The 21,327-nt window shown below is 29.7% G+C and overlaps 1 pseudogene; it reads right to left on the reverse strand.

Annotated features, from left to right (window-relative positions):
- Positions 1-18,400: 18,400 nt before the first annotated feature.
- Positions 18,401-19,196, reverse strand: LOC123301425 (annotated as a pseudogene).
- Positions 19,197-21,327: the final 2,131 nt, after the last annotated feature.

Raw genomic sequence — 21,327 nt, forward strand, 5'->3', positions numbered from 1 at the left:
TCATTAAAAATCTTTAAAACCACACTCAAAATATCTTCATTAACCACTTCCTTTATTCCGAATATAATAATGTTATTTTGGCGTGTAGCTTTCTCTAATTTGGTCAATTTTATTTCGTGATTTTTTACGTGTTTTTTTAATTTCTGTTGCTCAATATTTGTTTGGATTATTAAACATTGCAGTTTATCATTCGTTTCGCTTTGTGACTTTTCGATGTCTAACATTTTGATTTTTAGCTCGTCTTTCATCATATTAAAAAAATTTAACAATTGTTCATCCATTTTTATATTTAAAATAGTTTCCAGAAAATAAATTGATTAATAAAGTACCTAATTATCCACTTGTAGAAGTGACAAAACAGTAAAAATTAGGTATTATTAAACTTGAACTATATGTATTTATAGTTTTATACACAACAACATTTATTATACAATCACTGTTTTTTTAAATTTTTTAATTAATGGCGACAATTTTTAAAAAAAATTTTTTTAACTAACACATCTAATTCACAAAACTAATAACATGCAATTTAATTTAACGAAACTTGAGTTTATACTTTAAGTTTTGTTTAATTTTCACACAGATTATATTAATTACACGGTAAATATACCAATTTTTTAATAATTGATAATACGCACGATGTTTACTGTTTGCTAGTCTAAATCGAAGTCTAGAAGTTTTATGTCATTCGATATAAAATTCATTGCGCATATTTATTCCAAATTTACAAGTTTAAGAATGTGGTCAGCGTCAGTTTAACAAAAAAAAATGTCTTACTTTAGTTGAAATAAAAATTATTTATCCATTAAAAAAAATTTCCTGAAATGAAAAATAATTTTTAACAAGAAAATATTTTATGTAATTATTGAATATATATATATCTAAATGAAATAATTGTTTAAATATCATGGTTTTATAAAATTTGATAATTTATTTTTCATATAATAAAATTCAATCAATTTTTTTCCAATCATTATTTTTAATTTTAAGTATGATAAAATAAAATTAATTTGAAGAAAAACTTTGTTTAAAATGAAGTGAATATAATAACTGAATGGATTAGTTGTTTAAATCACTACGGTAATAACTTTGTAAATAAACTGGCTAAAGAAATAAAGATCCATGACATCAAACATAAACAGACTACCCAATATAACCTAGAAAAGAACAGAAGTATAGAGCGCAGCCATCAAGAATAAAAAAATTATTTAAGAAATTATGTAAATGAAAATCTTAACGGTTGTTTTCACTACATACAATTCGCATGTTATCCTTATAATACTACAGAAAATCGAAATAAATTTACTCCATATGAGTTATTATTTGGAGAAAAAGCGAAACATAAAAGATAAAACTTACTTACCGACCTATAATCATCTTGCCATTGATGTAAAAACAAAGATATATATATATATATATATATATATATATATATATATATATATATATATATATATATATATATCTTTGTTTTTACATCAATGGCAAGATGATTATAGGTCGGTAAGTAAGTTTTATCTTTTATATATATATATTTTTATCTTTTTACTTTTATTGCTTTACTTTTATTACTTTTATCTTTTTACTTTTTACTTTATCTTTTTTATTTTTATTTTTATCTTTTTTTTTATATATATATACTTTTATCTTTTATATATATATATATATATATATATATATATATATATAGTCACCACATTAATTAAATTAAATCATCTTTTTTACATTATATGGTCATATCATAACTGTCACGTTCTCACGTTTTGCAAAATTGCAGGATTGCAATATTTTAATATAAAAGCCAGAAATCAATCAATATCAAATCAGATCTAAATTTACAGTAAAACAGTAACTACTAATACAGAGAGACGTCTCTCTGTTAAGTCAACATTGTAAACCATTGTATTTTTGTAACAATTAAATAAAGTTCAAGTAATTATTATTAAATAATTTGTGTTATCATTGTTCAATTCTACAACGGAGGATGTCATCAATTCTGGTAATAAATAAATTATGATCAATAAATTAGTGTTATTCCAATACAAATAAGAACATACTTCAATAAGTAATATCTTAACTATTGGAAGTACCACCAACAGTCAATTTACTAGTTCCCTAGTTAAGTCCTGTTGGAAATTCACTAACGGTGTAATTTACTAGTCCCCTAATCAAAACCCGTTAGATTTGTGAAATATACTAGTAGCCTAGTCAACAAAACTTCTAGTTTACGGAGTTGTACTTAACAACTGCCCTGGTGACAGCGTGCTAACTATTGGAACTTCATCAACGATCGCCAACCGAGTAATTCAATCGTCAAATCAAGAAGAATCCAACATAAAACTGGTGACAGCGGTGGGATACAACACTTTGGAACAGAAAATTATTCCAGTGGATCACTTCAGTGACTTAGTTGCATTCAACGAATCGAAGTCCCTTTCAACAAAATCGTAAGTCTTTGAACAAACATTAATTATTGTGTTCAAATTACCTGCAAATTTCGAATCAATTCTATTTTCTTTTACAAACTCATTCTACAATGCCTTGTGACGGTAGTGAAATCCGTTTAAATTCAACTATAGACGATGAAGGTAACGATGTCGAAGAACAAGTTGCCGCAATGTCTTTAGAATTCTTATGCAAACTCATAACTCCTTTTAATGGAGATCGGGAAGAAGTTGAAAATTTTCTTCTAAATGCCAAACATGCACATCAATTCGCACAGCCGAATCAAGTATTACCTCTATTTGCTTTTACGTTATCAAAAATTTCAAGTAGCGTTAAAAATAAATTAAATCTAACAGAAACCACAAATTTTCATGCACTTAAAATCGCATTAAAAAGATTGTATGCAGTTCACACACACTACACACAACTAATGGAGAATCTTGATAAAATTAAACAAAGAACCAATGAATCGGTTACTGGTTATTACATGAGATTAGAAAAATTAACTAATAAATGCTTATCTGCAGTCAAAACAACAGGAAATGATGATCCTGATCTTCTAAGAGGAAAAATCGCATTTATTCACAGAGAACTAGATAATCTCAACGAAGCATTAAGTGTTGCAATATCTGAAGAAAAGGCACTACAAATGTACAAAAAACCTAGTAACTTCTCTTCAGAAAATTAATATTGTACAAATTGTAAATCAAAAAGTCAGTACTACAGAAGATTGCCGAAGTAAATCAAATTCATCCAATAATTCGAATAATTCTGACAAACAATCAACCAATAAGTTTTGCAACTACTGTAAAAAGAAAGGACATGAAACACAGGATTGTTTTAAAAAGAAATACAATGATGAAAAGCGTAATGCTCAAAATCCTTCAAACCCTAAAGTAAACCATTTAAACTCTCAAATGTCCGAGTTGAGTGTCGCAACATCGGACGATTGCATCAAATCGAAGCAACAATGCCAATATTAGATTAAAGAAAATAAAATTCAAATCAGATAATGCGAAAAACAAAAAATTCATCTTCTTAGTGGATACAGCCGCATCCGTTTCGATAGTAACACATAAAAATGTTACTAGAGAAACCCCATTTGATCCAAGACATGAAATTATGTTAAGCGGTATCGGGACTACAGAAGAACCAATCAATACATTAGGAAAAGTACAATTAACATTGTCTGATCAAGATTTCCAATAAAAATTCAACTTTTATTATGTTAATGCTTTTAGAATTAATTAAGATTATGATGGTATCATTGGTCATGATTTTCTTTCAAAGTTCAACGCGAACATTAATTATTCTTCAAATTCATTAACTCTTTCACATTCTCCTAATACAATTACAATAATACTACTTAGTCAGCAACAAATGCCTATAAATGTCATAACTGATGCGATTGGTATAATTGATAAATCCAAATTAAATTTAGACGATTCGATTACCATTTCCGATCATCTTCTCATTGACAGAAATACAAAATTATATCGGATATCCAATTATAATATATCGGACAAAGAAATAAAATTCCAAAAACATGTCGATACCCTAAGGTCCATGAAGCTGAGGTCCAACAATATATATATATATATATATATATATATATATATATATATATATATATATATATATATATATATATATATATATATATATATATATATATACATTATTTCAACAAAACCTTCAGCGTTTTTAAATAGAATAATTATAAATAAATCGACGCACAGTTAAATCAAAAACACCGAAATAAATTATCGACGTTAAAAACAGTAATCGAACGCGACCGCAACTAACGATTAAATTAGAGCTCCGTTTCTTATGTTTCTCGAAGAAACTAAGTGGCGATCCTTCTCATCTTTTAACAAGATTGCCAAGTCGTTCTCAAGCATTATAATTCGGACAAAAGTGATTGGAAATTAATCATCGAAGTATAATATATTTGGGACACGATAAAATTGGCGATCTTGCCAGGATATCCAGAATCCCAGGTCAAGACGGTGTAACAACTAACAGCTTGGTGTAAATTTTGGGTATCATCGAACCAAATCAACTGAAGCAGAATTAATATCATCTACCAAGAGTTTATAGCTATCCCACTGGACTGGTCAAGATTAAACCAATAAGGTAGGCGAATTGATTTATTTTTGCTTTTACAACTATCCTATCCTCATTATCAATAAACATGAGTCTCGCTGATTCACAAAACCTTGATCCAGAAATCATTTCTCCTGATTTATCTGATGATGATGATACAACACAACACAGGGGAAGTATCCCGATTACTTTTCTTGCACAAATGATTACATCATTTAACGGTAATTCGTAAGAGTTATCTAATTTCCTTCAAAACGCAGAAAATGCATTATCTATAGCAAAGGAAAATAAAAAAACGGCACTTGCAGCCTTAATATTTTCAAAAGTTTCATCAGAAGTTAAAAATAAAATAAATGCTTCCGAAATAAATACTTTCACTGATTTAAAAATAAAATTAAAACAAGTATTTCAAATAACTGAAAGCCTTACGTATTTACTAGAGCAATTAGAAACTTGTAGGCAAAAACCAAATGAAACCGTAAAAGAATTTTTCTTACGAATCGAGCATTTAAACTCACGAATAATTCAAAAAATTAAAGAAACTACCATTTCGAATTCAATGTTAGTGGGCACGTTAGCCTTTATAAATGAAATGGCTTTACGTAGGTTTACACATCATTGTAAGCCAGAAATTTCTAACATTTTAAGGCATAAAACTTTTATGTCAATTAATGAAGCTCTAAGCATAGCCAGCGAAGAAGAATCTTTTCGAAGAAGAAAAGAAAGAAATAATCGCAATACAAAGGAATGTCGCAATAAAAATTTTAAACATTCTGGTGATCCACCACAGTCAAAAAATTATAATAACTCGTTCAAAAAGTGTGATTTTTGCCACTTTCGAGGTCACACAATAGACGAATGTAGGAAAAAGAAAAGGAACGAAAATCTTAATAACCCAAATCCTAAAGTAGCTCATGTCAACTCACAAAACAGCCTAAATTTAAACTTCGAGCAGCTCGGATTGAACGAAGCCCCAATTCAGAGCACATCGAAAGAATCGGCTTCACTCAGCTTCCAAATGTTGTAAATGATAAAAAGATAACATTTACAAGTAACCATTCGAAAACTAACGAATTCCTATTTTTAATTGATACCGGAGCATCGTGCTCTATCTTAAAAACAAACAATTTAAATCCCAATCACAAAACAGATATAGATTCTCGTTTAAAAATAAATTTAAAAGGCATTACTCAAGGTCTAGTTGAAACATATGGTGTAGTATCAATTTATATGAATAAAAACAAAAGTTCATATCATCATTATTTTCACTTAGTTCAAACAGATAATATACCATATGATGAAATTCTAGGATCAGATTTCTTAAGTAATCACAATGCAATTATTAATTATAAAAATAATACTATAGAATTAGAGCCAGTTTTAAAACAAAATGTTTATAATTTTAATAACATTCAAATCAATAGAAAAAACAATATTTAAAAAAACTTAAGAATCAATAATCTAAATTCAACTGAACAAAAATTATTAATTGAAACGATTTTACAACATCATGAAATTGTCAAGCTAGATGACGATTCGCCGGGTTGTACAAACGTTATTCAGCACGAAATCAAATTAAAAGACCTAGAACCCATCAAAAGTAAAATTTACCCATTACCAAAAGCATTGAAAGACGAAGCTCAACGTCAAGTAAATGAACTTCTAAAAAATAACATTATTCGGAAGAGTAAATTACCTTATAACTCACCTGTGTGGATTGTAGACAAAAAACAACCACCACACTCAAATACTAAACAATTTAGAATGGTAATCGATTATCGCAAGCTAAATGAGATAACGATATCAAACAACTATCCTATACCGCGTATAGACGAAATACTTAGTAATTTGGGAGGTAACCAATATTATTCAGCGATTGATTTGGCCAGCGGGTTTCACCAAATTATGGTCAAAGAGGAAGACATCCCAAAGACGGCATTCACTGTCGAGAACGGCCACTGGGAATTTCTACGTATGCCCTTTGGTTTAGTAAACGCCCCAGCCAGTTTCCAAACTCTAATGAACGAAATCTTTGCTGATCAAATAAACCAAGGAAAGTGTATGTGCTACCTTGATGATGTAATTATATTAGGCAAAAACCTCCAAAATCATATTGAAAATCTAAATGAAGTGTTAAGTATTCTAAAGAAAAACAATTTAAAACTTAATATTGAAAAATGCGAATTTCTACAAAAAGAATTAAAATATCTTGGACACATCGTAACAGTAGATGGCATCAAACCCCAAGCAGAAAAAATACTAAAATTAAATCAACCAACAAATATTAAACAAATTCAAAGTTTCTTGGGAATAACTGGTTATTACCGTAAGTTCATCGAAAATTACGGTAAAATAACAAAACCACTTACAAAACTACTGAAAAAGAACATAAAATTCGATTTCGATAAAAGTTGTGTAGACGCATTTAAATTATTGAAAGAAAAGATTACTTCAGCCCCTATTCTAAGACATCCTGACGACAGCAAAATGTTTTCTATCACCACCGATGCTAGTAACGAAGCTCCAGGCGGAGTTCTGACGCAAGAGTACAATGGTATCGATATGCCGATTGCATTCTATTCATATACGTTGAATAAAGCTGAAAGAAATTATTCCACAATCGAAAAAGAATGTTTGGCAATAATTAAGACAGTAAGAAACTTCCATCATTTTCTGTACGCAAGATTGTTCGAAATAAAAACTGATCACCGGCCTTTAGTTTGGCTACATTCAGTGAAAGATCCAACTAGTCGATTAGTAAGATGGAGACTGAAGCTAATGAACTACCAATATAGAATAAAATACACCCCTGGTAAAACCAACTACACAGCAGATCTACTTAGCAGACCAATTCTTATGGCTATCGTAAATAAATCGAAAAAATTTGAAGATTTCGACAAAACGATAAAAAATAACGTTAAAATCCCATACATAAATAACATCGTCAATATAAATAATTTAAAAACTCTAATAATTCCATTAACTAAAGATTTAAATATAAATAATAATTTAAAAACATTTATTTTAAATAACTTCACCCGAGAGGACATAAACAACGCAAATATCGGTCAAGTGATAAGAAACGAAAACGACACCCAAACAATAATATTAATCATTTTAAAAAACACAATTCAAAATAATATGAACGTAAAACTATTCTATGAAACATTGTATGAAGTGTCCTTGACTTCAACTGATAAAAATACTATTATTCATCCTAGTATAATAGATAAAAAATTAAATAATAATTATTTAAATAATTTGCTACATCATTACTTCGAAAATAATATTCAAATAATACCCGTTGAAAATATAAATTTTAATGTTTACCTCTCTGAAAACGAAATACAAGACGTTTTGGACAATGAACTAGCTGAAATAGGCGAACCAGGCCCTAGTTCTGAAGCCAACCAAGAACCCCCAGAAACTGTGGAAATCGAAACAGATGATGAATCAAGTCAAAGCGAAGCCAGCATCACACTTGAAGCTAATAACGGCGCAACAACTATCGTAAGAACCGAAGAAGAGAAATTAAAACTCCTCCAAGAGTTCCATGATAGTCCACTAAGAGGTCACCCAGGACAGGCTCGTACCTATCAAGAATTACGTCAAAAATACTTCTGGAAAGGCATGAAAAGTTATGTCGAAAATTATATCAAAAAATGTGTCACATGCCAGAAAAACAAATATTCAATTATAAGGAAATCTCCAATGGTTATTACGACAACAGCAGTGAACTTTAATGAAGAAATCTCTTTAGATTTTGTCGGACCCTTATCACAAACAAAAAGTGGAAATAAGTTTATAGTTACTATGCAAGACAACCTTACTAAACATCTCCAAGCATTCCCAATGGAAGACAGAAAAGCTGAAACAACGGCGGTTTATTTTCTAAAGTACGCAAGTACATTTGGTTTTCCAAAAGCCGTACTAACTGATCAAGATCCTGTATTTACAAGTGCATTATTCAAGGAAGTAAATAAACTATTTTCAATCAAGCACAAGACAACAAGCTGCTACCATCCGCAAAGCAATGGCTCTTTGGAAAGAAGTCATACGTATCTGGAGAACTACCTCCGTTCATATGTAAACGAATCAATGGACAATTGGGACGAAATGTTGTATTTGGCTACCTACTCGTATAACACACACGCAAACAGATCAACTGGTGAAACTCCATATAAATTAGTTTTTGGAATTGAACCAAATATACCAATGTCTTTCAACAAAGGAGTAATAGGGAAAACTTACGACAAATTTTCACAAGAGGTACAAGACAAAATTAAAAAAATTCGAGAAGTAGCTAGAAATAATTTAAAACAATCAAAACAAGTTAACAAACAACAGTACGACAAAGCAGCAAGCAACAAAATTAGAAATTTCAAAATAAACGATTACGTATTAGTTAAGGAAGGACAATGTGCACCCGGTAAACTTTCTGAAAGATATAAAGGTCCTTTCCAAATAACCAAAGTCAATCCTGAAAAACACACTGTAACAATAAAAATGAAAAAATTGGAAAAAACATATCACATGAATAATGTGAAACTGTATGTTTCAGATGAAGATGTGGAAAATATTAATTTCGTCAATACTTCTACACCACGTGATGACAGAAATACTGGTGGAACAAATACCGAAATCATCGGGCATATTTTTCAAGAAACTAGGCGAAGCAAAAGTATGCAGCCAAAAATTAACATTAATTCACTACACTAATACAACTATATTTAAAAATAATTTAGAATTAGCTACGAAACACTATCAAAAATCATACAATTTTTGTAATTTGATACCTCATAATAGTTCTAACGCAGCAACATGCATATTACAAATGAAATTACTAAATCAACAAATACAGGAGATAAGAATGTTATTAAAGTCTGTACAATTACATCATCAAACATATAGCCATATTATACAAAAAACAGGTCTAATTAATGTCGGTTCAAGTGTATTAAAATGGTTAGTAGGTACTCCATCAGCTGACGATGGTATATTTTATACAAACTCTATTAATTCATTAATTGAAGATAGAAAAACAACACATCTTATGATGAAGGATCAAATTAAAATTTTATCAGAAACCATGAATACTCTAAACAAAACACTTAACACCGTGGAAGACACTGAACGCGAATTAAATTTAAACGTTCAAACATTTAACTCATTTATTAATAACGCTACTCAGATTATTAATAATGATCATTTACAATTAGAAATTTTAGACCATTTATTATTAATCAAACAATTAAATGATCTTAATTTTAGGCAACTCGAACAATATAGCATGACACTAACATTAGTTCGACATGGTATTGTTGACTATAATATTATTAATCCAACGAGTTTAATAGAAGAACTAACCTCTCTTAAACAATTTCAATTGCCACTTAAAGTTAATCCTGAAAACATAGAAAACTATTACAAAATAATGGAAACTAAATCTTTTATGAAAGATGATTTATTAGTTGTATTAATCAAAATTCCAATCGCACAAATTATGGAATATACTCTCTATCAAACTTTTCCTTTACCCACTCCTCATAAAAACTCAAGTTCATTATCCTACATAGAAATTGATTACCCTTACATAATTTCTAGTAGAAGTAAAAGTCAATTTGCTTTACTAAAAAACATAGATAATTGTAAATTAGTAGATACCACCTACATTTGTACCAAAGTGGAAATTATGGAAAGAAGATCGGACAACGTCTGCGAATTGGAAATATTCGATCTACAAGATCAAAAAATTCCAAAAATATGCAAAATTACAACAATCAACGCAATTCCTGAAATCTGGCAAACTGTGTCAGAAAATGAATGGTTATTCATTCTTAGTAAACCTACAAAAGGCAACCTTCTCTGTAATGATGGGCAAGACAAGGACGTAACAATAAATGGTATTGGATTACTGAAAATCACCAACAACTGTCGACTTCTTACAACGAATATTCTCCTACAACCTGAAATATCCATTAAAAATATTTCCTCTTACATAAAAATTCCTGAAGTAGACATCCTTGAAGACGATTGCTGCAAATACCTAAACCGAACCAAACCTTTATCTCCGGAATACCTAAAACCTGTAAAAATTACCAATCTGAATCTTAATGACATCAAGTATACTCACCACAAACTGGAACAAATGGATCAAAATTTACAATCACAGTTAAATAAGCCATTCGTCATAAAATATGAAAGTACGATATATCAATGGGCATGTTATGGTGGAATTGGTTTATTATCAGCATTATTCTTCTATTACATCTACAAATATGGGATCATAAAAGTATTAATCAAGTTATTATCAAAATTATTTAATTGTCTCATTCCATGTAAAAAAGGCGGCAATGGAGACACATTCAATTTTTATAACTGTCTTTTTGGTGACAACAAGCACAATCAAGTACAACCGATATCATCAGAAGTAACTTATGAACCGACAACAGAAACTTGTCTAATAAATAATCGCAGAAGGTCAACTTCCAGCTCAAGTATAACAGGCCGACGATCAATCCGACCAATACAACTTTAAACACCTGGAAACTAATCAAGAAGGGGACCACCACAGACTCGAGAAGCTCTGAAATCTTGTTACAAAATTTAGTAACTTCTCTAATGGCGGAGGAATGTGGAGTATCGGAAATGGCACATCCTGTTGAAATAAAAAATCATAAATTTGCAAAAATATTATAAAAGTATTTTTTATTCTTGTGTGAATTTCATTACTTAAGCAAAAATAGCCAATATAATTTTTGTATAAGTAAATCAATTGAAACCATTTTTTTTTCAGTTCTAATTAAGATTTTGAAAAGTTCTGTTCTAATCAAAGTTTCGTAAAGTTTTAATAAAATTTTTGTCAGTCAAGTTCAAATTATGTCATTGTATTTTTATTGTATAATTTTAATAATCGGTTTAATTTTGTTTTAATAAATTAAAGATTTAATATTGTGTAAAATAAATTATTCATTATTTCAACAAAACCTTCAGCCGTTTTTAAATAGAATAATTATAAATAAATCGACGCACAGTTAAATCAAAACACCGAAATAAATTATCGACGTTAAAAACAGTAATCGAACGCGATCGGAACTAACGATTAAATTAGAGCTCCGTTTCTTATGTTTCTCGAAAAAACTAAGTGGCGATCCTCCTCATCTTTTTAACAAGATTGCCAATTCGTTCTCGAGCATTATAATTCGGTCAAAAGTGATTGGAAATTAATCATCGAAGTATAATATATTTGGGACACGACATATATATATTGTTGGATTCCTCTTGATTCGACGATTCCTCTTGATTCGGTTGGCGATCGTTGATAAAGTTCCAACAGTTAGCACGCTGTCACCAGGGCAGTTGTTAAGTACAACTCCGTAAACTTGAAGTTTTGTTGACTAGGCTACTAGTATATTTCACAAATCTAACGGGTTTTGACTAGGGGACTAGTAAATTACACCGTTAGTGAATTTCCAACAGGACTTCACTATATACTATATAGAGGTAATACTTGATTCGGCTGTGCGAATTGATGTGCATGTTTGGCATTTAGAAGAAAATTTTCAACTTCTTCCCGATCTCCATTAAAAGGAGTTATGAGTTTGCATAAGAATTCTAAAGACATTACGGCAACTTGTTCTTCGACATCGTTACCTTCATCGTCTATAGTTGAATTTAAACGGATTTCACTACCGTCACAAGGCATTGTAGAATGAGTTTGTAAAAGAAAATAGAATTGATTCGAAATTTGCAGGTAATTTGAACACAATAATTAATGTTTGTTCAAAGACTTACGATTTTGTTGAAAGGGACTTCGATTCGTTGAATGTAACTAAGTCACTGAAGTGATCCACTGGAATAATTTTCTGTTCCAAAGTGTTGTATCCCACCGCTGTCACCAGTTTTATGTTGGATTTTTCTTGATTTGACGATTGAATTACTCGGTTGGCGATCGTTGATGAAGTTCCAATAGTTAGCACGCTGTCACCAGGGCAGTTGTTAAGTACAATTCCGTAAACTTGAAGTTTTGTTGAATAGGCTACTAGTATATTTCACAAATCTAACGGGTTTTGACTAGGGGACTAGTAAATTACACCGTTAGTGAATTTCCAACAGGACTTAACTAGGGAACTAGTAAATTGACTGTTGGTGGTACTTCCAATAGTTAAGATATTACTTATTGAAGTATGTTCTTATTTGTATTGGAATAACACTAATTTATTGATCATAATTTATTTATTACCAGAATTGATGACATCCTCCGTTGTAGAATTGAACAATGATAACACAAATTATTTAATAATAATTACTTTAACTTTATTTAATTGTTACAAAAATACAATGGTTTACAATGTTGACTTAACAGAGAGACGTCTCTCTGTATTAGTAGTTACTGTTTTACTGTAAATTTAGATCTGATTTGATATTGATTGATTTCTGGCTTTTATATTAAAAAAAACGTGAGAACGTGACAGTTATGACATGACCATATTCGTTGTGTGCGTAGTCATGGTAGGGATAATAAAATCGATGCCAGCGCTTTAAGTGAAAAATTTTGGAGATAAAGTGGGCTGTTATGACTAATTTGCAATTATTTACATGTTAATGATATAGAAACTGTCAAATTAAAATGATTGAAAAACACTAATTAATTAAACTTAATGCATTAAAAATTGTGAAAATAAGAAATCAAATTGTACAAATATTATTTTTCAAATGTTAATTATCGTAATTATTTATTTAAATTTGTGAAACAAGAATATTAAATTTTAAATGTAAGTTTTCAATGCAATCCACACAATTATATATGCATCCATTAATTCTATAATTAAAGTAGTGTATCGTTGTCATGGAAACGAAATTCACGCTCGGAGCGAATATGGTAAAAAAGATGATTTAATTTAATTAATGTGGTGGTGACTAACACTTCTCTCGGGATAAAATATTGAAACTAGAGGGAATAGTTATAATCTAGTTCATTGTTTAATTGAGTTGCATAATTTTTCTTAGCAGGTTTGAAGTGTTCTGATGAAGCAGTTGATCGCCTTGAGCTGATTTTATTGCTTACGTAATATGGGGCTAGATGTTTGGTTGATTCTTGATGTGGAGTTGAAGTTAATGTTGGGCAGGTAATTATTTGATCGTCAGGTGTATATTGGACGTTGTAAGAAGTATAATTATTTTGAGGTTGATCTTCTTGGCTTTGATAGCATTGATTGAAGATTTTTATACAAGGACTTTCTTGATTAGAACGAGGAGTTTTAGTACAGCAGAGTAGTTTTTTGAGTGCATTTATTAAACCACACCATTTGAAAACGTTGTAAGAAATTGTAAGTAATACGATTCCAGAAGTTATTGATATAGCTGTGGTGAACCAAGATGAATGTTGAATTATAAATGGTTTGGATAGTTGTTCTTGTAGTATTTCGTCGAATTGTTGTGGAAGATTTTGTGCAAATTTAATTTCGTTTAGATCCAAATGAGCGAATTAGATTGGTTGAAGTTGAAGAGAGCTTAAAGTCAAATTTATTTGGTGTTTGAGGCAGCAATCGTCTTGGGTAATGTCGGTTATTGGAATTTTGATTGTTGTAGTTTTGTTTTCTAAGGTCGTTTGTGTTTCCAGAGTGCTGGTGTCTGTGAAGGCTTTACAGTTCGAGTCTACCAATACGTGAGGATACCAATTTTGTTAATTTCTTCTTCGTGATCTGGCGTATTGTGACATAATATATTTAATGAAATTGGTTTTGAAGTGACGAAGAGCCATTGAGTGGGATTTATGTTTTGCCAAATTTCCACACTTGCATGTATGGTTTTGACTTCACATGACTTAGAAATTTCTTTTGTGATTTGTGATTTTTGTGATTTACATAGCCATTGATTCTCGAAGATTTCTTTGCAACTGTCTAAAGTCTTTAACATAGCATATTGTGTTCTCGGTTTTGAGAATAGGATAAAAGGACTTTCAGGTTAAATATAAGAGAAAACGTATGAATTATTTAGATGAGGTGTTGGAAGAGGGTAAACTTGAAATAGATCGTAGTCGTTTAACGATGTTATGGGGATACCTAATATTATTACGTAAGTTATTGTCTTGTAAAAAGGCTTTAACAACTCTTATTTTATAATAAAATTCAATAGTTTGCATGTTTAGAGAGTAATGAATATTTATGTGAGCTTAATTTTAGTTCGTCATAAAGTGCTTTAGGGTTATTTGTGTTATAACCTGTTATGCCATGTCGAATTAAGGTTAGATCTAACAAGTATTTTTCTATTTGGAGTAACAATTCGTTTGCGATATTTGATAAGAGAGTGACATGCTCTATTACAGAGATTTCAGTTCTCTCTCTTTGTATTAGATTTGTAGTAGTTTTTGAATAATTATTAAATAATCGAATATTATTGTTTAGCACATTTTCGTTGTTTTGTAAATTAGTTAGTGAGTTATTAAAATTTTGAATGGTAGAGGATATTATGCGAACTTGTGACAGCGTGCTAACTGTTGGAACTTCATCAACGATCGCCAACCGAGTAATTCAATCGTCGAATCAAGAGGAATTTCTTTTTTAATTTACTCCAATATTTAGTTATCATAACTAACATTCAGTTATCAGTCAAGGGTAAAAACACAAGTTCAGATTCAGCAAATAAAAAACCCCGCATATTTTAACCATCTAGGTGAAGCTAAAATTATTAACAATTACATATCCTTAACCCATTATTAAAATATTAGTTTTATAAATAGAATAATTAAAAACATATCCCAATATCTCAAAGGACTTGGAAATCTGTATAACATTAACGATGTACAAGGACAATGCAATCCTATACAAGAGCAATGTTAGCCCACCTATGAATTTACAATTTAGAATTAAAAAATTTAAAGGGTAGATCCAATGACCTAGCCGAAAGTTATTTCGATACTAAGAGTCAAACATACGATTAAATACGAACATGGATGGTTCGTCGGTATAGAAAATATCTGGCTTAAATTAACAGGAAATCCAGACGTGACGGACACAGACTTATTATTCGAAAATGTAAATAAGCTAGTAAAGGAACAGAATGATGTGAACAAAATTATTCAAAATCAAGCAAGAATAATAACTGATAGTCTAAAACAACACAACAAAACTTAAAACCAAATAAAAATTTTAGAGAACAAACTTAACAAAGTAATATCACAAACAGACAAATTGACAAATAAAGTACGAATACTTAACGAAGACGTAAATGCAAACCAATTAAAAATTCTACTCAAGGAAATGTTATCATTGCTTCATAATGAACTTGACAAATTCGAAAGATCCATAACCCTATCACGTCACAATCTTGTTAGTTTTGACATTCTATCTCCAAGAACTTTATTAGACGAATTAATAAAGTCAACAAATTTAAATTTACCTTTTGCACCAACATACCCAAACGTAGAGTTTTATTACAAAACCATGAACATTACTCCCTACAATTTAAAACAAACGCTAGTAATCGAAATAAAAATACCACTAGTATACCAATAAACCTCACATATAATGAGTTCATTTTCTTTGACAAAGAAATATATCTCTCACTGTTAATAGGAATCGCCCTTATTTCACCTTTATCATATCCAAGTTCATGACTAAATAGATTAAAATCATGGTTTCATCCGTTATGAAATATTACGTAATATTATGGTACGAAATTAAGAAGAGTAAATGGTAATTCGATAAAGGATTCACTGTTGAAGAATTTAAGTGACAATGATGGAAATATGTAGTGTTTGAAATATTGTTAGCATCCTCTACTTTAGAGCCCTGTGAAAATAGAACCCCTAAATACGAATTTTCATAAATTGCTGATTGGATTCGTTTGTCCATCGTTTTTCCACCTTTGTCCACCCAAAATTTTTATTTGACCCCCCTTCAATTTTTATTTATGAGGAAATTAAAATTTTCTTCAGCACCCCTAAATGCGAATTTTCACGAAGTGAATATGTCATTTGTTAGGCAACAGTTTGGCCAAACATTTGTTAGTCAATAGTTTTGTTGTCCACGTTTGTCCACCCTGAGAAAATTAAAATTTAACATAAGCAACACCAAATGAGAATTTTTACAAAAAACAGATATCATTCGTTTGGCAACGAATTGTCCACGTTTTGTCAATCCGTCAAAATAAAGTTATGACAAAAATAAAATTTTACTCCATTTATAAAAAAATCCATCACAATTTATAAAAAATGTGAATGGTAAGCTTTTGTAACATTATTGGCAGGATTTTTTTATTATTGGAATTCAAGCTAAATTTTAACAATTGGCTATTGGATTATAATTACATTCGATATTTCATATTTTTTATTGAAACAAAAAAATTCCTGCCAATAATGTTACAAAAGCTTACCATTCACATTTTTTGTCAATTGTGATGGAATTTTTTATAAATGGAGTAAAATTTTATTTTATCATAACTTTATTTTGACGGGTTGGCAAACAAAAATTTTGAGTGCACAAACGTGGACAATTCGTTGCCAAACGAATGATATCTATTTTTTGAAAAATTCTCATCTTTTATATTATATATATATATATATATATATATATATATATATATATATATTTATATATATATATATATATATATATATATATATATATATATATATATATATATATATAATATAAAAGATGAGAATTTTTCAAAAAATAGATATCATTCGTTTGGCAACTTTCTTCTCTCTAGTAAAATATAAAGGTTCATTTACAAGAGCTGAGACAGATAAACCGTAAATATTTATCGAAAAGTCATTGTTTTTTTTCAATTTTGACTATATCTTTTAGTTTTACAGGAAATTCAATACCTATAAAATCATATATTTGAGGAAAATTTTCTCGTTTATTATAATCTAATAATATTCAACAAAAAATATAACAACATTGATTAAAATCTGGTATATATCTTGTAACACTTTGTGGATTTTTAACTATCTTTTTAAAATGCAATATACAAAGCAGAAATAATCATTATTTTTAATGTAAACACAAGCTCTTTTATGTATTGTTTTTGTAGGTAGAGCGATATAACTTCCAACTTTCAAGGGATCGAATTTTGCTATATTTAGTTCTAGACATAATATTTTATCTAAAGTAGCATTCGGCCCCCTTTGCGGAAAATCATCCAATCTTGTGTCAAGATTAATCAATGATCACTATACCATGTTTTAAAATCGGATGCATGATCGAAGATAGGGAATTTTAACACGAAACGAAAAGTATCAATAACTTCTGCATCACCTTTTTTGATTAAAAAATCACATTTTAAACCCAGTGAAACTGATTAAAGTATGCAATGATAAGTACTCCATAATTTTATAACGAACTAATGTTTCTTTATGTTTAAAAAAGTTTTAAGGTTCTTACTATTTTCATGGTTGTTAAGTCCTCCAAATACATTATTATTGTAGAAGCAAGTTACTGAAACCTATGATTCTGTTTCTTGTGATGTGTAGTGAGAAGGAAGATTACATTTTCCACCATTAGATGATGTTGATTCATCATTTCTTGATATAGATTGAGGGGAATATTGTAAAGGAAGACCTTTAACAAAACCCTTATGTTAAAAAAAAGTTGTGTTCAAAAAGGTTGATAAAACTTGTTACCTGCTTCTTCACGGCTTATTTTAGATCTAAAATGTCTGCATGTAAGTTTGAATGTTTATTTATTTATTTGTTTGTTTGTTTATAATTAATTAATTTAATTAATAATTATTAGTTAATATTTTGTATTGTTTATTTGTTTTTTTTACTGTACGTTTGTAATCGTCCACCTTCTTAAACGATTAATAGGTGATCGTGATCTGGATCTAGATGTTATACAGATCAACTTCGTGTTGATATGTCACTAGTTTTGGAGATTAGTGCTGGTGCTGGTGCTGGGGCTGGGGCTGCATCTCCCCAATCACTTAAATCATACTTTGATAAATCACCATCTTCATCGTCATCTTCCTCCTCTTCATCTTCATCGTCATTTTGTGCAGCTTCAGCTTCTTCAGGTTCGTCTTCGTCCTGCTGGTGCGTGTGTAGATCATGCTCTTCGACTACTTTTTGGTGGTCATTGTGATCTTGTGTTTTCTTTGAAATTATTTTGGCATCCAAATCAGTTTCAGTCGTGGTGGCGCTGCCTGTTGTTCTCTGCTTTCCTTCTTTCCACCCATCCGTAGATCGTACACTACTGCTTTCACTAGATCGATCGTCTTTCATCTTTCGTCTACGTTTTTTTCTACGTCCAAACGTCATAATATTCGTCATCAGAGTCCTCCCGTTGTTTGTATTCGACCACGCCACGATCGTTGTATCCGCCTCCCAAACCAGTACGTTCTTCAACTTCACCAAACTTTGGTGCATTACAGATGTTGCATTGTTGACGACGTGCCCAATTCACGTTGCCACATTTGTTACATTGCCAATCGTCAGCACTAAATAAACCTTTACTCTTCTCCGCAGCAGCTTTACCAATTTCTTGACCAAGTTTTTTCTTTTTTGGGATTTCACCACGATCTTTATTACAACGATTACATGTTTTGCGACGAGCAAAATTTATATTAGCGAATTGTGCGTCTGTACAGATCCAATCTCCATCGTTCGTCTTAAAACTACCGTTCGAGTTGGACTTCATTAACATGCAAATGGTCTCTAGCTGAGAAACCCTGTGTTACGGAGAAACATATAACTCATCGATATTAAAAGCATCTCCATTTTGTAAATATAATTTTATCTTGTTTAAGTATATATATGATATAATTAAAGGATTTAACACTGAAATAATATTTTGTTATAACAAATGCCTAAAATATCTTGCTTAAAATTGTAAGTTGATTTTGTATTATAATTTTATAATATGTTTTAAAAAAGTAGTTTTTTCTAGAATTGAAGAAAATGAAAACAATTTTAAAGAATATGAAGCAGAATTTGTTAAATTATTAGAAAAAGTTCGAAGTATTAAAAGCGTATACGATTACGTTTGAAGTCACCAACCTTTTTTATTTGCAATATTAAGAACTAATGGAACGTTTAAATATTATATAAATTTAATTAAAAAATACAACCCGATATTGAAACAATGGAAGAACCAGATCTAGAAGAGTTGTTATCACTTTACCAATTTTCATACTCAGAAGAAAACGATGATCATATGCTGCTCCTAGCTACCATACAAAGACGACCATTGTTTTATTTTATGAAAAATATCGGATAGAGAAATTATTTTTAAAGTGTAATCATACAACTAAAAGAAAACGCAAGCTCTTAGAACTACACGATTTATAAATCTGGATCAGATAGTGAGATTTAGGATAATGTTGATTAAAAAGAATTTTTTTTCTGAGATAAATTTCTTTATTATATATAAATATACAAGAATATAGTTTAATGGACACAATACAATTATGACTATAAAAAAATTATTTAATATATATATTAATGGATGCAATACAAAATTATGTTTAAAAAAAAGTTATATTTTCCATTTGAAGCACTAAACTTTTCTAATCAATTCAAAACTAATATGATGCAAAATTTTAACTACTTATTTATATCATTTTCAAAAACCCTCTCTCATGTAAACAAAGCAAACATATCTGCTTAGATATAATATCTAATAACGGATTTTTTTAATGTATTTATTTCATGAGACAATTTATGAGCAAAATGAAATTTAATAAATATTTTTGAAACTAATAAAAAAAAACTTTTTTCTTTTTTTGTCATAATGCGAGTATGTAAAGTTATTACTATTAACATTCATAACACAATTTTCTTTAAAATGTATTGATATGCATACGAGTATTAGTGTATAGTTAGCTCATTTAAATTATCAGTTTTTCCATTTATTTTATTAATATCTAATGAAATTTTTTCTTTATTCGTTTAATAACAAACCCGGTTATCATATTTAATTGAAGATATTTCCATAGATATAGGCTTTTATGCGGATGTTTTAGAGGTAATTGAATTTTTTGGCATAAAAATTTTGAAAAAACGATGTATTCATGCGCGAATAAGGAAGAGTATATATGCTTGAATATTCTCACCCTATAACCATCTTTAATAAAAGTCAAGAGTTTTGTACTGAAATTTTAAATTTTATTTTAAATATGGTGAAAATTTATTTAAAAATTGAAAATTAAAAACAACAAAGTGAGGGAGATGACGTTGTACAAAAATGAGAAGGGACAATTTTATATTACAAGTTATTGGAGGTTGAAGTGGTTTGGAGGATGGCCCAATGAAATTACGTTGAGGGAGATGGTGAGAATGGTGGAGATCATTCTCAGCTATGAGAGAGTGTGAGTGATTTACGTGGCTGTAGAGGCTGAAAGAAGCCTCTGTCGCAAATAATTTAAGACGGTGGATGTTATCGCAGCAAGAGAATAGGTAGCTGTTTTTTTTTTTTTTTTTTTTTAATATGAACGAGTTAAAGCATTAAAATATTTTATTAATGCATGTAAAGCAAGAAATATATACTTTAAATTTTATCCATTTTCTAAAAATCAGGATACTTGGAAATGGAAATTAATGAAAACTTAGTCTTCTACAAATAACTATTATTATTAAAATAGATCAAACAGGAGAAGACTTTCGGGGGAGCTGACAATTTGAAAAATTGATATTGAATATTACACGATAAAAAAGTTTTTGTACTTTGTAAAAAAAATAAACCTCTTTATTCATGATAAAGAGGAATATGAAAACTATTTGTTACTGCTAGCTCAAGCAGAAAAACAGGAGTATCACACCTACACATCTAA

Source organism: Chrysoperla carnea, chromosome 5 (genome assembly GCF_905475395.1).
Source record: "Chrysoperla carnea chromosome 5, inChrCarn1.1, whole genome shotgun sequence".
NCBI classification, from domain to species: Eukaryota; Metazoa; Arthropoda; class Insecta; order Neuroptera; family Chrysopidae; genus Chrysoperla; species Chrysoperla carnea.